The sequence below is a fragment of the Chiloscyllium plagiosum genome, unplaced genomic scaffold (genome assembly GCF_037043375.1).
Source record: "Chiloscyllium plagiosum isolate Xiang-an unplaced genomic scaffold, Cpla_swu_hap1 HiC_scaffold_35, whole genome shotgun sequence".
NCBI classification, from domain to species: domain Eukaryota; kingdom Metazoa; phylum Chordata; class Chondrichthyes; order Orectolobiformes; family Hemiscylliidae; genus Chiloscyllium; species Chiloscyllium plagiosum.
The window spans coordinates 68,190,573-68,206,102 of NW_028270173.1; the positions used below are offsets into that span (position 1 = coordinate 68,190,573).

At 43.1% G+C, this 15,530-nt stretch overlaps 1 long non-coding RNA gene across 1 annotated transcript; it reads left to right on the top strand.

Annotated features, from left to right (window-relative positions):
- Window positions 1–3,005: 3,005 nt before the first annotated feature.
- On the top strand, window positions 3,006–15,232 carry LOC148141093 (uncharacterized). The gene is made up of 3 exons (XR_015752991.1): window positions 3,006–3,089; window positions 6,663–6,767; window positions 15,144–15,232. It is a non-coding gene; the product is annotated as an uncharacterized LOC148141093 (long non-coding RNA).
- The last annotated feature ends 298 nt before the right edge of the window (window positions 15,233–15,530 follow it).

A 15,530-nucleotide genomic window follows, 5' to 3' on the forward strand; every position in this document is an offset into this window, starting at 1 on the left:
TCAAGGTGAGGGTGATAGGCCGGAGTGGGGTGGGGGCGGAGAGGTCAGGAAGAATATTGCAGGTTAGGAAGGCGGTGCTGAGTTCGAGATATTTGACTGAGACAAGGTGGGGGGAGGGGAAATGAGGAAACTGGAGAAATCTGAGTTCATCCCTTGTGGTTGGAGGGTTCCTAGGCGGAAGATGAGGCGCTCTTCCTCCAACCGTCGTGTTGCTATGGTCTGGCGATGGAGGATTGTCCTGGTCGGGTCCAATTTTTGTTGGTCGGAACGTAGTCCGGAGTCCGTGCGGGATCAGTCGGTTCTGTAGGCAGGTGCTGAGGAAGGAGATGTGGCTGTGGTAGCGAGTCTGTTTGAGAACTGTTTGGCCTTACCACCCTACTTAAACAGTGGCTTCATGTTAGCCAGCCTCCAGTATTCTGGCACTTCACCTGTGACTATCGCTGATATAAATATCTCAGCAAGAGCCCTGCAATCACTTCTCTAGCTCCCCACAGAGCTCTAGGGTACACCTAATTTGATCCTGTGGATGTATCCACTTGTATGCATTTCTGGACATCCAGCACATCCTCCTCTGTAATATGGACAGTTTCAAGCTGTCACTATCCACTTCCCCACATTCTATCTCATCATCTAAGCCTGGAATTGGACTGACGTCCCAAGAGCTGTGAGCCAGCTTTGCTTAGCACTGTGTCACAGTGCTGTCCCTTACTGTGGCAAGGAATTCACATAATCAGCGAACGCGTTGATACATGACCACGTTCACACTGGGGAGTTGGCTTTTAAATGTCCAAATTTTGGGAAATTCAGTAAAAATGCTTGGGAACTGGCACATCATCAATGTGTAGACACTGAGGAGGGACCACCCAAATGTTCTCACTACAGACGTGGGTTCAGGAAACCAGCACTTCCCACAGTATTCACACCAGGGAGTGGCAGGGGTGGGTTTGTTGGCAGGGCTGTGGGCAGGGCCTGTGGCATGGTGGGCGTGGCCTGTGGTGGGACAGGGTGGGGCCTGCAGCGGGGTCTGAGATAATTCACCAGCTCAGAATGTTTTATCTGACACATCAGCAAGTTCACACTGATCCACACACTGAAATATTTTAAAGTTAGCGGGGATCTGATTTCCCATCCATGTGTTCTCAATGAGAGACCATTCAGGTTCCCTCACAGGGTGGCTGTGTTCAAGTGTTCTTCCCACCTCAGTTAACAACAGTGCGTTCACACGGGAGAGAGACTGTTTTCCAGTCAGGACAACAGGAAAGGATTTACTTAGTCATCTCACTTGCAAAGACACCAATCGGTTCACAAGAAACTAAAGCGATTGAATTGTTCTAAGCACCAGCCTATTTACAGGGGTAAATATTCTGGGCAAATGTCAAATAAAAGTCAGCGCCCTGTTCAGCTGACACGTCATGTCACAGAGTCACAGATACACAACTGGACAACACGGAAGAAGACCCTTTGGTCCAACTTGCCAGCCTGTTATCGTAGCTCAGGCTAGTCCAATTGCCAGCACTTGGCCCATATCCCTCGAAACCTTTCAAATTCATGTACCATCCAAATGCCTTTCAAATGCTGCAATTGTACGAGTCCTCATTACTTTCTCTGGCAGTTCATTCCATACACTACCACCCTCTGCGTGAAAATGTTGCCCCTTAGGTCTCCCTTATGTCTCTTCCCACTGATCCTCAACCTATACTGTCTTGTTCCGGACTCATCCACCCCAGGGAAAATACCTTGTCTGTTTTTCCTATCCATGCCCCTTATAATTCTGTAAACCTCGATAAGGTCACTCCACAGCCTCCGATGCTTCAGGGAAAACAGCCCCAGCCTGTTCATCCTCTCCATGTCGCTGAAATTCTCCAACCCTGGCAACATCCTTGTAAATGTTTTCTGAATCCTTTCACGTTTCACAACATCCTTCCTGTAGCAGGGATACCAAAATTGCACGCACTATTCCACGTGATCTAACCAATGTCCTGGACAGCCACAGCATTAGACCCCCCCCCCAACTCCTAAACTCAATGCACTGACCAATAAAAATAAGCATACCAAAGACCTTCTTCATTATCCTATCTAGCTGCAACTCCATTTTCAAATTACTGTGAACATAAGATCAAAGAACAATACAGCACAGGAACAGGCCCTTTGACCCTGCAAGTTTGCAATGCCTCACCTTGCCCTTCCATACTAAAGCTGCCTTCAGTTAGAGATCCAAATCCCTCGATTCCCTTCCTATACATGTCTTCATCCAGGTACTTCCTGAATGCTGCCATTGTGTCTGCATCCACCACCTCCTATGGCAGCGTGTTCCAGGTACACACCACCCTTTGTGTCAAGATCTTGGCTTGCAGATCTCTTGTAAATATCCCCCCTCACACTTTGTTCTGGGGTCCCCGGTAATTGATCACGTCCGCCCACACCATGAACTAAATCAAAATGGCTGATAGATGACTATGGCAATTTACTGATATTCCAGGAGAGTACAGTGAAACAGACAGACAAACACACACTGACCAAAGGAGAGGGCTTGACAGAAGGATATTTAAGTGTAGAGATAGTAAGTGAGTGGGTAAAACACTGTCCAGGTCTGAAATGTAATCTGTGCAGTTAGTAGTGTTCTTCTGTCGAATGACAGATACACAGCAGCGAGTTACAGACTGGAATATAATCAACAGTTTCAGGGTGGTTTGTATTGAGAAGAGCAGATTCCCGGGAGTTCAGGATGATTTATAATGAGAAGAACAGATTCCCGTAAATGAGTTACAGACTGGAATATAAACGAGGGGTTCATTGCGGTTGATGGGCAGAGACACAGAAACATGGGAGAGATTGGAATCTTATTGAGGGATGCAGATTGGTTTATATTTAGAGTGACAGATGCATGGAAGTGAATTACAGATTCAAAACTAATCGAGAGGTTTATAGATAGAATAACAGATACCCAGGAGTTAGTTGCAGACTGGAATCAAATCCAGGAGATTGGGATGGTTCATGTACAGAGTCACAGACATATGGGAGTGAATTACAAATTGGAATCAATTAAGCTGTTCGGGGTGCTTTATATATGGAATAGCACAGACCCAAAAGTAAGTAACAGGCTGGAATTTAATTGAGAGGATTTGGGGTGGTTTACCGATAAAAATACCGATACTCAGGAGTCAGTTACAGACTAGAATCTAATCGGGGGATTCGGGGTGGTTTATATATGGAATAATAGATGCCCAGCAGCACTACAGGCTGGAATCTAATTTTGGGGTCCCGTTGATTTTTATATGGAATAACAGATATATATGAATGAGTTACAAATTGTTCTAATTGATGAATCAGCGGTTTATTTATATAAAAGTAAAATACTCAAATAAGAGTTACAAACTGGTAACTAACTGAGGGTTTGGGGATGGGTTATGTACAGAACAGCAGATACCTAGAAGCGAGTTACAAACTAGAATCTAATTAAAATGTCTGAGGTGGCTCACATAGAGTCATCGAGTCATAGAGATGAACAGCATGGAAAAAGACCCTTCGGTCCAACCCGTCCATGTCGACCAGATATCCCAACCCAATCGAGTCCCACCTGCCAGCACCCGGCCCATATCCCTCCAAACCCTTCCTGTTCATATACCCATCCAAATGTCTCTTAAATGTTGCAATTGTACCAGCCTCCACCACTTCCTATGGCAGCTCATTCCATACACGTACCACCCTCTGCGTGAAAAGATTGCCTCTTAGGTATCTTTTATATCTTTCCCCTCTCACCCTAAACCTATGCCCTCTAGTTCTGGACTCCCCGACCCCAGGGAAAAGACTTTGCCTATTTATCCTATCCATGCCTCTCATAATTTTGAAAACCTCTATAGGGTCACCCCCTCAGCCTCCGATGCTCCAGGGAAAACAGCCCCATCCTGTTTAGCCCCAGCCTGTAGCTCAGATCCTCCAACCTTGGCAACATCCTTGTAAATCTTTTCTGAACACTTTCAAGTTTCGCAACATCTTTCTGATAGGAAGGAGACCAGAATTGCACGCAATATTCCAACAGTGGCCTAACCAATGTCCTGTACAGCCGCAACATGACCTCCCAATTTTGTACTCAATACTCTGACCAAGAAAGGAAAGCATATCAAACGCCTTCTTCACTATTCTATCAACCTGCGACTCCACTTTGAAGGAGCTATGAACCTGCACTCCAATGTCTCTTTGTTCAGCAACACTCCCTAGGACCTTTTAAGTGTATAAGTCCTGCTAAGATTTGCTTTCCCAAAATGCAGCACCTCTCATTTAACTGAATTAAACTCCATCTGCCACTTCTCAGCCCATTGGCTCATCTGGTCAAGATCCTGTTGTAATCTGAGATAAACCTCTTTGCTGTGCACTACATCTCCAATTTTGGTGTCATCTGCAAATTTACTAACTGTACCTCTTATGCTCGCATCCAAATCATTTATGTAAATGACAAAACGTAGAGGGCCCTGCACCGATCCTTGTGGCACTCCACTGGTCACAGGCCTCCAGTCTGAAAAACAACCCTCCACTACCAATCTGTCTTAGTTACAGATTGGAATCTGATCGAGGAGATTGAGTTGGATTATATATGGAATAACATATACTCAGGAGTGAGTTATAGGCTAGAATTTAATCGAGGAGTTTGTGCTTGTTTCAGTGTGGAATGACAGATACCCAGGAATGAGTTACAAACCGGAATCTAATTGAGGTTTTTGAGATGGGTTTTACATGGAATAACAGATATACATGAGTGAGTAGCAGATTGAAATCTAATTGGTTTATCAAGCAGTTTTTTTAGATAAAAATTAAATCCAAGTACAAGTTTCGAAATGGAATATATTGAAGGGATTGAGTTGGGTTATGTAGAGAATAGCAGACTCCCGGAAATAAGTTGCAGACTGGAATCTTATTGAGGGTTTTGGGGCGGTTTGTGAAGAGAAGAACAGATACCCAGGAACGAATTACAGCCTAGAAACTGATCGAAGGGTTTGGGATGGTTTATATACGGAATCACAGAGACTCAGTAGTGATTACAGACTGGAATCTAAGCAAGCTTCCGATGTGGTTTATATATGGATTAACAGATATACGTGAGTGGGCTACAGATTAGAATCTAATCGATTTATTCGGGCAAATTTATAAAAAACAACCAAGTGTGAGTTACAAACTGAGATCTAATTGAGGGGTTTGAGGTGAATTATGTCTGGAATAAGTGATACCCAGGAGTTAGGTACAGTCTGGAATCTAATCACGGTGTTTTGAGGTGGTGAATGTAAAATTATATGAAACATAGAACGTAGAACATAGAATAGTACAGCCCAGAACAGGCCCTTCAGCCCACGATGTTGTGCCGACCATTGTCCTCATGTAAGGTAAACCTAATATACAAACCCTCAAATTTCTGTGACCATATGCATGTCCAGCAGTCTCTTAAATATCACCAATGACCTCGCTTCCACAACTGCTGCTGGCAAAGTATTCCATGCTCTCACAACTCTCTGTGTAAAGAACCCGCCTCTGACAACCCTTCTATACTTTCCACCAAGCAGCTTAAAACTATGACCCCTCGTGTTAACAATTTCTGCCCAGGGAAAAAAAGTTTCTGGCTATCAACTCTATCTATGACTCTCATTACCTTGTACACCTCAATTAGGTCCCCTCTCTTCCTTCTTGATTCCAATGAAAATGTCCGAGGTCTGTCAACCTCTCTTCGTATGATATGCCCTCCATTCCAGGCAGCACCCTGGTAAACCTCCTCTGAACGCTCACCAAAGCATCCACATCTTTCCTATAATAGGGCGAGCAGAACTGGACACAGTATTCCAAGTGCGGTCTAACCAAAGTTTTATAGAGCTGCAACAAGATCTCACGGCTCTTAAACTCAATCTCCCTGTTAATGAAAGCCAAAACACCATATGCATCCTTAACAACCCTGTCCACCTGGGTTGCAATTTTAAGGGATCTCTGTACTTGCACACCAAGATCCCGCTATTCGTCCACACTACCAAGAATCTTGTCTTTAATCCTGGACTCAACTTTCAAGTTCGACCTTCCAAAATGCATCACTTCGCATTTATCCAGGTTGAAATCCATCTGCCACCTCTCAGCCCATCTCTGCATCCTGTTAATGTCACGCTGCAGCCTACAACGGTCCCCTGTACTGTCAACGACACCTCCAACTTTTGTGTCGTCTGCAAACTTGCTAACCCATCCTTCAATCTTCTCACCCAAGTCATTAATAAAAATTACAAAGAGTAGAGATCCAAGAACAGAACCCTGTGGAACACCACTCACCGCTGACTTCCAGGCAGAATATTTTCCTTCCACTACCATTCGCTGTCTTCAGTCGACCAGCCAATTCTGTATCCAGACAGCTAGGTTTCCCTGCATCCAAGCCTACCATGATGAACCTTATCAAATGCCTTACTGAATCCATATACACCACATCCAATGCTCGACCGTCATCAACAATAACTCAATAAGATTTGTGAGGCATGACCTGCCCCTTTAATCAAGATGGTGATAAATCCTATCCCTCAGAATCCTTTCTAACACATTACAGACGACAGAAGGGAGACTGACAGGTCTGTAATTGCCAGTGATTTCCCTATTGCCTTTCTTGAAGAGAGGAATTACATTTGCCTCTCTTCATTCCTCAGGTATGACTCCGGTGGAGAGGGAGGATACAAAGGTCTTCGCAAGCGGCGAAGCAATCACAGTTCTCGCTTCCCAAAGCAGCCGAAGACAAATCTGGTCTGGCCCTGGTGACTTGGCAATCTTAATGTTTTTCAAAATGTTCAACACATCAGCTTCCTCAAACTCGATTTGTTTCAGCATACTTACCTGCTCCTCAATGGTTTCATTCACTACAAGGTCCTTTTCTTTAGTAAAGACAGAAGCAAAAAAACTCATTTAGGGCTTCCCCTACCTCCTCAGAGTCTATGCACAAGTTTCCTGTGCTATCACCGATCGGCCCTACTCTTTCTTTGATCATTCCCTAATTCCTCACACACGTGTAAAATGCCTTTGGATTCTCCCTAATCTTTTCTGCCAAGCGTTTTTCGTGCCCCCTCCTGGCTCTCTTCAGACCATTTTTGAGCTCCTTCCTCGCCTGCCTGTAATCCTTTAGAGCTGAGCAAGACCCTTGCTTCCTCCACCTTAGGTAAGCTGCTTTCTTTCTTTTGATAAGAAGCTCCTCCGCTCTCTCATCCAAGGTTCCTTTACCTTACCCCTTCTTGCCTGTCTCAGAGGAACTCATTTGTCATCACTCGCAACAACTGTTCCTAAAGTAGTCTCCACATGTCTATAGTGCCTTTTCCATGGAACAATTGCTCCAAGACCATGCTTCCCAACTCACGTCTGATAGAATCATATTTTCCTTTTCCCCAATTAAATATCCTCACAAAATGCCTGCTTCTCTCCTTCTCCATAGTTATGTAGATATCCATCCCATAGATATATTGGAGTGAGTTATGTATTGGAATCGTATCGATGATTTTCAGTTGGTTTTATATGTAGAATAACAGAGACCCAGGAGAAAGTTACATATTGGAATCCTATCGAGCGGTTTGAGTATTTATTTTTATATGTAGAATAGCAGAGACCGGGAGTGAGTTACACACTATAATCTAATCAACGATTTTACGTGGGTTTGTATATAGAATAAGGAATAGCTGTTTCAGTTTTTGTACATTTTAACCTTTCAGAAGCTTTCAAAGTAAGGCAAACGTTGGTAGAAAGTGACATTGTCTCAGGCATTTACCGTAAACAGCTTCTAGAATTTTCATTTTAACTTCTTCAAAGAGCTGTCTCCACTTCCTACATCAACAAAGAGAATTCACATGTTTATGATGCATCGCTGTGGGACAGGAAACAGCTTTAGAGACATTGTCTACAGGGATTGAATTTCAGCCCCAAACTGAAACTTGGATTTGTGTAACATTCAACCAGCAGCTTTCTGTGTTCCTGCTCTCAGTTTAACATTTGACGGCGTAATTTATCCTGCCTCCAGCAAGCATCACTTCACATCTCACATTATTTCAGTTCTCCTGCCAATTCATCAGACTCCCCATATCTAAACCAATCTCATCTATCCAGAGTAGAAAGAGAATGGCTTACTTTCAGAGTAAAGCTCTCTCTCCACAGTAACTTATCAAATTCCCAGGCTGGGTTTAGTGTGGGGTTAGATACTGATTCAATCATCCACTTCCCCCATCCTATCCCCATTAAATACACTCAGGGCAGCTCCATCACTGGGTTAGATGCAGAGTATGTGTCCCTCGACACTTACTCCATCTGAATCTGCCAGAGTCTGGGAGAATGGGATTAGATACAGAGTACAGGTCCCTCGATACTTTCACCATCAACCACTCCCAGGACAGGGACAGCATGGTGTTAGTTAGAATAAATCTCCCTCTGCACTGCTCCTATCAAACACTCCCAGGACAGGGATAGCATAACGTTAAGTGGAGTTAATCTCCCTCTACACTGTTCCGATCAAACACTCCCAGGACAGGGACAGCATCGAGTTAGATACAGAATAAAGACCCTGCTGCACTGTCCTCATCCAAAACTCCCAGGACTGGTGCAACATGGGGCTGGATGCAGACGAAATCTCCCTCCACACTGTTCCTGACGTACACTCCCAGGATAGCAACAGCATGGGTTTAGTTACAAAGTTCGGCCGCATTGTAGACAGTGCAGATGGTACCATGGAATTACAAAGGGGCATTGATAGACTGGTTGAGTGAAAAACCTCTGTCAGTGCAAGCAAGTGTGTGGAGTAAAAAGAGAGAGCACAAAGGAGCTTTACAAGAATGATCCTGGACGGCAGGGGTTACATTTTGTGGAGAGATTATATAAAGGAGGCCTATTTCCTCTAGAATGGAGAAGGTAAAGGGGTGATCCGATCAAAGCCTTCAGGGTATAAACAGGGTGAGACAGGCTAGATCAAGATAAACAGTTACTGCTGGCTGCAGAATCGGGAAAAAAAGGGAACAAAGTCTGAGAATTAGGACCCAGAGCGTTCAGGAGAGATATTGGGAAGCACTTTGATCCACAAAGGATGGGAGAGGTTTGGAACTCTCTTCCACAAACAGCAGTGGATGCTGAATCATCTACAATGGATTAATGTTTGTTCAGTGAATGTGTTGAGGGAATGGGTCAAAGGAAGGAATGTGGTTAGACCACAGATTAGCCATGATCCCATTGAATGATGGAACAGGATCGAAGGGCTGAATGGCCCACTCCTGTTCCAATGCTCCAAAATAAAGATCCTGCGACTCTATCCCTATCAGTCGCAGGAAGGGACAGGAAGGGGTAGAGACACAATAAAGCTGCCCTTACTTTATCACCATCAACCATACCCTGGGCTGGGACAGTACAGGGTTAGATACAGAGTGAAACTCCTTCGATGATATCTGAATCAAAACTTGAAAAGGCAGGTATAACCTGACAAGAGATGCTGATTTAAACTGATTCTCTACTCTCCCCATCATACACACAGACACACACACAAAACAAGAATGGAACTAATCCAGAAATTCAACACCAAGATCTTTGTTTGATTCTCTCTGTTCTGTTCTGATTCCGTTGGATTGCTGTTTCTTTATATCCCCATAGATAGTCATCCTAGTCCCATAGTGCCATGTTCTGCTCCCAAACACAACATTTGATTCAAATCCGGAGTGTGATGCAGGAGCCTCTCAGTGTCAGAGGGAGGTGAGTCTTGACCCTGACCCAGGTGTATGAATGTCCTGTGTTCATCTGACAATCAGAGATCGTTTAGTGGAGCTTTAATATTTGACAATACCAACATTATTTATTCATTCTGTGTCCCTGTGCAACTGTGTGACCGAGTGTGTATGTGCGTGCCCGTGTGTGTGTGCGTGTGTGTAGACTTACATGCGTGTGCATGTGTGTGCGTGTGTCTGTGTGTTCGTGTGTGTGCATGTGCGTATGTGTGTGCACGTGTGTGTGTGCATGTGTAAGTGTGCACAACTGTGTGCGCGTGTATATGTCTGTGTATGTGTGCTTATGTCTGTGTGTTTGCGTGTGCATACGTCTGTGCGTGCATGTATATGTGTGTCTGTGTGTGCACGCGTGTGTGTCTGTGTATGCGCGTGTGTGTGTATTTGTGCATATTTGTGTGTGCGCATGTGTTTGTACATGTGTGTCTATGCATCTGTGTGTCTGCGTTTCTGTGTCTGCATGTGTGTGCGCGTGTATGTGTGTCTGTGTGTGCTCATGTGTGTCTGTGTGTGCGTGTGTGTCTGCGTGTGTGTGTGCACGTGTGTGTGTTTGTGTGTGTGTGCTTGTCTGTTAGAGAGTGTGTATGTGTGCGAGTGTCTGAGTGAGTGTGTGTTTGCCTGTCATTCGGCTTGCCTGTTAGTAGGGCTCTGCAATATTTAGTCAAGTCTCCTTCACTCCAGGACTTAGGTGTTAAACATTATTTTCCAAATCCTTGTTCACAAATCACAGTCACCTAATGTGCTTGTGTCACCAAGTAATAGGCTTGTTTGCCGATTTTTCCGATGGCATGGGACTTCGGAAGTCAGGAATCCTTGCTTTTCCTGCAGATTTAGCCTGCAAGAGCAGTAAGCAATTAGCAAGGCAAAGGGATGGTTCATGTTCATTGGCTAACGGGATGTGAGCATCACTGGCTGGGCCCAGCATTTATCCCCCATTCCGATCAGCCGTTGAGAACGTGGCAGTGAGCTGCCTTACTGAACTGCTACACTAATTCAAACCAATACTTTTGGCGAAACAGAATGTGGCAGAAATTAAATTCTAGCTTTTTGTGTTTCTGCTGCCAATTTATTATTCAATTGTTTATTTTATACTAAGTTAGGGACTGGAATCTCATTGATGGTCTCAGCAAGCTTATGTCTTGCATAACGAGCTGCGGAGTGAGTTTCAGCCTGAAAGCTAGTTGTGGCATGGGGGATCAATATACAGAATAACAGGTACCAGGGAGTGAGTAACAGATATGACTATAGTCGAGGGTATGGTGTGGTTTACAATTGATTGACGAATGCTGGGGAGTGAACTACAGACTGGAATCTAACTGAGGAGTTGATGGTGTTTAGACATGGAATCACAGACACTCAGGAGTGAGATATGGGCTGGAATCTAATGGAGAGTTTCGGAGACTGGTGTTATGTAAAGAATAACAGGTAAATGAAAATCAGTTTGAGATTGGAATTGTATCAAGCAAGTTAGAGCATTTATTTATAGAATAACGGACATTCAAGAGTGAGATGCACGCTGGAATCTTATCGAAAGTTTCAGATTAGCTTATATATAGAATAACAGATGCCCAGGAGTGAGATACTGACTGGAACTAATATCGTCTAGGATGGGTTGCGGGTTTCAGTTCATTAATATGTAAATCCCATATTCATTTACTTAATATTTCCGAGATAACTTAGGGTATTAAAAGATGAAAGAGTTAAAAGCTATTTAGGTTTTTTCAATATGCCATGTCAGTTGTATGACACTGCAATCTTCTGTGATAAATTCAGTGTCTTATGGTCCTGCTCCACAGCTACATGATGAAGGAGCACCTGATGAAGTTTCGAAAATTAATGCTTCCTAATAAACCAGTTGGACTATGGCCTGGGGGTGTACCTGGTGATTTTTAACTTTGTACACCCCAGTTCAACACCGGCTCCCACCATCATTGTAGACTTAGGGAAGGGATTATACAGCAGAATCAGTCAGATGGATAACTGACTTCCTGGAACAGTAACGGGGTTGTTCAGAATTCTCATGTTGCTATTTCTCTCTATAACAGATATTCTATTTTGAATTGAAATTAATTTAATTTGAATTGAATTTATTTATTGTCACGTGTACCAGGGCACAGTGAAAAGCTTTATCTTGTGAGCAATGCAGGCAGATCACAGAGTTAAGTTGTATAGATAAGTAAATAATAGGTAAAAAGCACAGCGACAAGCGAATGCTGAGAGTCTGTGAGTCAATTCAGTATTCTAACAACAGTAGGGTAGAAACTGTTTCGAAACTTGTTGGCGCATGTGTTCAGGTTTTTGTACATTCTCCCTGATGGTAGAGGTCGTAGAAAAACATTACCACGGTGGGATGGATCTTTGAGAATGCTGGCGGCCTTTCCTGGACAGCGGGCCTGGTAGATGTATTCTATAGATAGAAGGTTCGCCTTTGTGATTGTCCGGGCCAAGTTCACCACTCTCTGCAACCGTCTCCGATCTTGAATGGTACAGTTGCCATACCAGACAGTGATATATCCAGACAGAATGCTCTCGATGACGCACCTATAAAGTTTGGCAAGGGTATTCAAGTCTCTCAGAGGAAAGCAGAAGTAATGGTCAGATCTTCAGCACTAAGAATGAATCATATTAAACGGGTTTGTCACGATTTCAAAGAATAATTGTTACAGGAGACTGTTCTGTCAGGGGCTCAGAGAAAAGATGTAGTAGCAGTAGGAATGAACTTAGGATGGTATGTTGCTTTTCTGGTGCTCGATTGAAGGACGTTTCAAAACATTTGAAGTATATTGTCAAAGGGGAGAGAGAAGCTGGAAGTTGTTGCATACATTGGGAGCAATGACATCGTTAGGGCAAGGGTTAGGGTTTTGCAGAGTGAGTATAAGAGCTTGTGTAGAAGGTTAAAGAAACAGAACATCACAAGTAGTAATCTCTGGATTACTTCCAGACCCAATTTCAAATGAAAGAAAACAGGGCAGATAAATCAGTAGCTGAAAAGATTGTGCAATGTGCAGGGATTCTGTTTCTAGGATCATCGCAATCTCTTCTGGGACAGAAAAACCTGTTCAAAAAGGAAGGGTTACAGCTGATCTGGGAAGGGACCTATATCCTGGTGGGTTCTGTTTCGAGAGGCTGTGAACCCTTTGTTTTGGTGAGGAGAGGAGTATGTAACAGTGAAAGTAGACAGAAAGATGAGGGTGGTTCTGAATTAGAAAAGAACAAGTAAATTATAAAAGGTCGACAATAGCAATTCAGAGCCCAAAGGAACTCTGAAGGATTAAACTGCATTTACTTCTGTACAGATAAGGCTAATGAACTCAGGGTATGTCTGGCAACATAGAGTTCGCCTGTCTGAGCAAGGCTGGGACAAGGACAAGACAGGCTCTTCAATGTTCTGGATTTCAGATGTTATAGGAAGGAAAGAAAGAGAGGCAAGAGAGGATGGGAAGTAGCATTATTGTTTGAGAAAGAGAGGAGGGCATGAATATACACTGTAACAGGTAGCAGGGAGTGAGTTACATAAAGGAATATAGGCGTGGGTATGCTGTGGTTCACAACTGATTAACCAGTACTGGGGAGTGAACTATAGATGGGAATCTAACTGAGGAGTTTATGGTGTTTTGACATGGATTCACAGATACTCAATTACTTGTGTGCTTGGTGTAGCTATTACGAGAGACTATTTAGTCAATATCTATGGTTTGAAATGAGAAATAGAAAAGGGATGATCACCTCCACCCAACGCCCCCACCCCCGCCCCCAACCCTCAGTACTCAGAGGGAAATCGAAAAGTAAGTATGTTGAGACCTCGAATATATGTCAGTGCAATAATGTTGTAATAGCAGGGGAGTTTAATTTTCCTAAATCACGCCGTGTGGTAAGGAGAGTTCAGATCATGTTTCTCCTGTTAGAGTGAAAGGCATGGCTTGTAAGATCAGGGAACAATGCGTGAATATCGGTATTGTAGTTCTACTTAAGAATAGAAAAAAATCATATATTGGATAGAGACAATTGGGATCAACTGAATCTCTTGAAGACTATAAAGAATATTTGGGCATTCTTAGGAATGAAATCAGGAATGCAAAGAGAGATATGAGATAGCCCTGGCAGATAAGGTTAAGGATAATCCAAAATTATTCTACGAAGACATTAACAGCCAGACGGCAACTCCACAGAGTGCAAGACCCCTTAAAGATTAACAAGATTATCTTTGTATTGAACCTCAGGAGATGAATATTTTGCATCAGCTTTTACTGTTGAGAAAGAAATGGATGGTAGAGAACTCAAGGAAATAAATATTACCATTTTTAAAACAGGGATTACAATACAGAAGATAAAGTGCGAAATGTAGATCAATATCCAACACCTGACTCGTGTATCCCAGGACATGTTTGGACGTTAGGGAGACAATTGTGGGGTCCTGAGCAGAAATATTTGTATAATCTACACAGGTGAAATCCCAGACGACTGGAGGGGGGCTAATGTTGTGCCATTGTTTAAGAAGGGATGGAAGGAGAAGCCAGGGAATTATCAACCTGGGAGTCTGACATCGATGGTGGATAAGTTGTTGGAGGTGATTCTGAAAGATAGGATTTATATGTATTTTGAGAGGAAAGGATTAAATAGGGATAGTCAACATGGATTTGTGTGAGGAAATTCATGTCTCACAAATTTAATTTTTTTTAAAGAAGTGACCAAAAAGATTGATGTGAGCAGGGCTGTCGACATTGTTTACCTATACTTCAGCAAAACCTTTGACAAGGCTGTGCCTGGCAATCAAATCAGTAAAATTAGATCACATTGGAATTAGAGTGGGCTTGCCAATTGGATAAAATGTTGACTTCATGGTAGGAAACAGATAGTGATGGTGGAGGTATATGTTTCTGATGGGATGCCTGTGACCAGTAGTTTTCCACTGGGATCGGTACTGGATCCACTTTTGTTTGTCATTTATATAATTGATTTTGATGTGAATATAGAAGGCATGGTTAGTGAGTTTGCAGATGACGCCAAAATTGGTGGTATAGAGGTCAGTGAAAAATGTTGCCTCCGATTACAAAGAGATTTTGATCAATTGGGTCAATGGGCTGAGGAGTGTCAGATGGAGTTTAATTTGGCAACATGTGAGGGATTGCATTTTGGTAAAACAAATAAGGACTGGCTTTAATGGAAGGACCCTGGGTCGTGTTGTAGAACACACAGGCCTAGGAGTTAAGATACATAATTCTTTGAAATTTCATTACATGTAGACAGGGTGATTAAGAAGGCATTTAGCATGTTTGTCTTCATTGCTCAGACCATTGAATATAACAGTTGGGATGTTATACTGAGGTTTTACAGAGTGTTCAGTAGGACTCTTCTGGATTAATGCGTGCAATTCTGGTTGGCCTGTTACAGGAAGGATTAAACTGGAGAGGGCTCAGTAAATATTTCCCAAGATATTACCAGGAATGGAGGATTTGAGATATAAAAGTAAACTGGAGAGGCTAGGACTTTTCTCACTGGAACATTGGGGTGACAGAATTGAGGTTTATACAACCATGAGGTGCATAGAGAAGAGAAATGACAAGGTCTTATCTCTCAGGTGGGGGAATATCAAAACAAGGGCTCATATTTAAAAGTGAGAGAGGAAAGATTTAAAAAGGATATATGGGCAACCTTTTTACACATTCATGTTGGAATGAACTGCCAGAGAAAGTGATGAATGCAGGTACAATTACAACGTTTAAAAGGCAGAGAATCATAGAGATGTACAGCACGAAAACAGACCATTCGATCCACCTT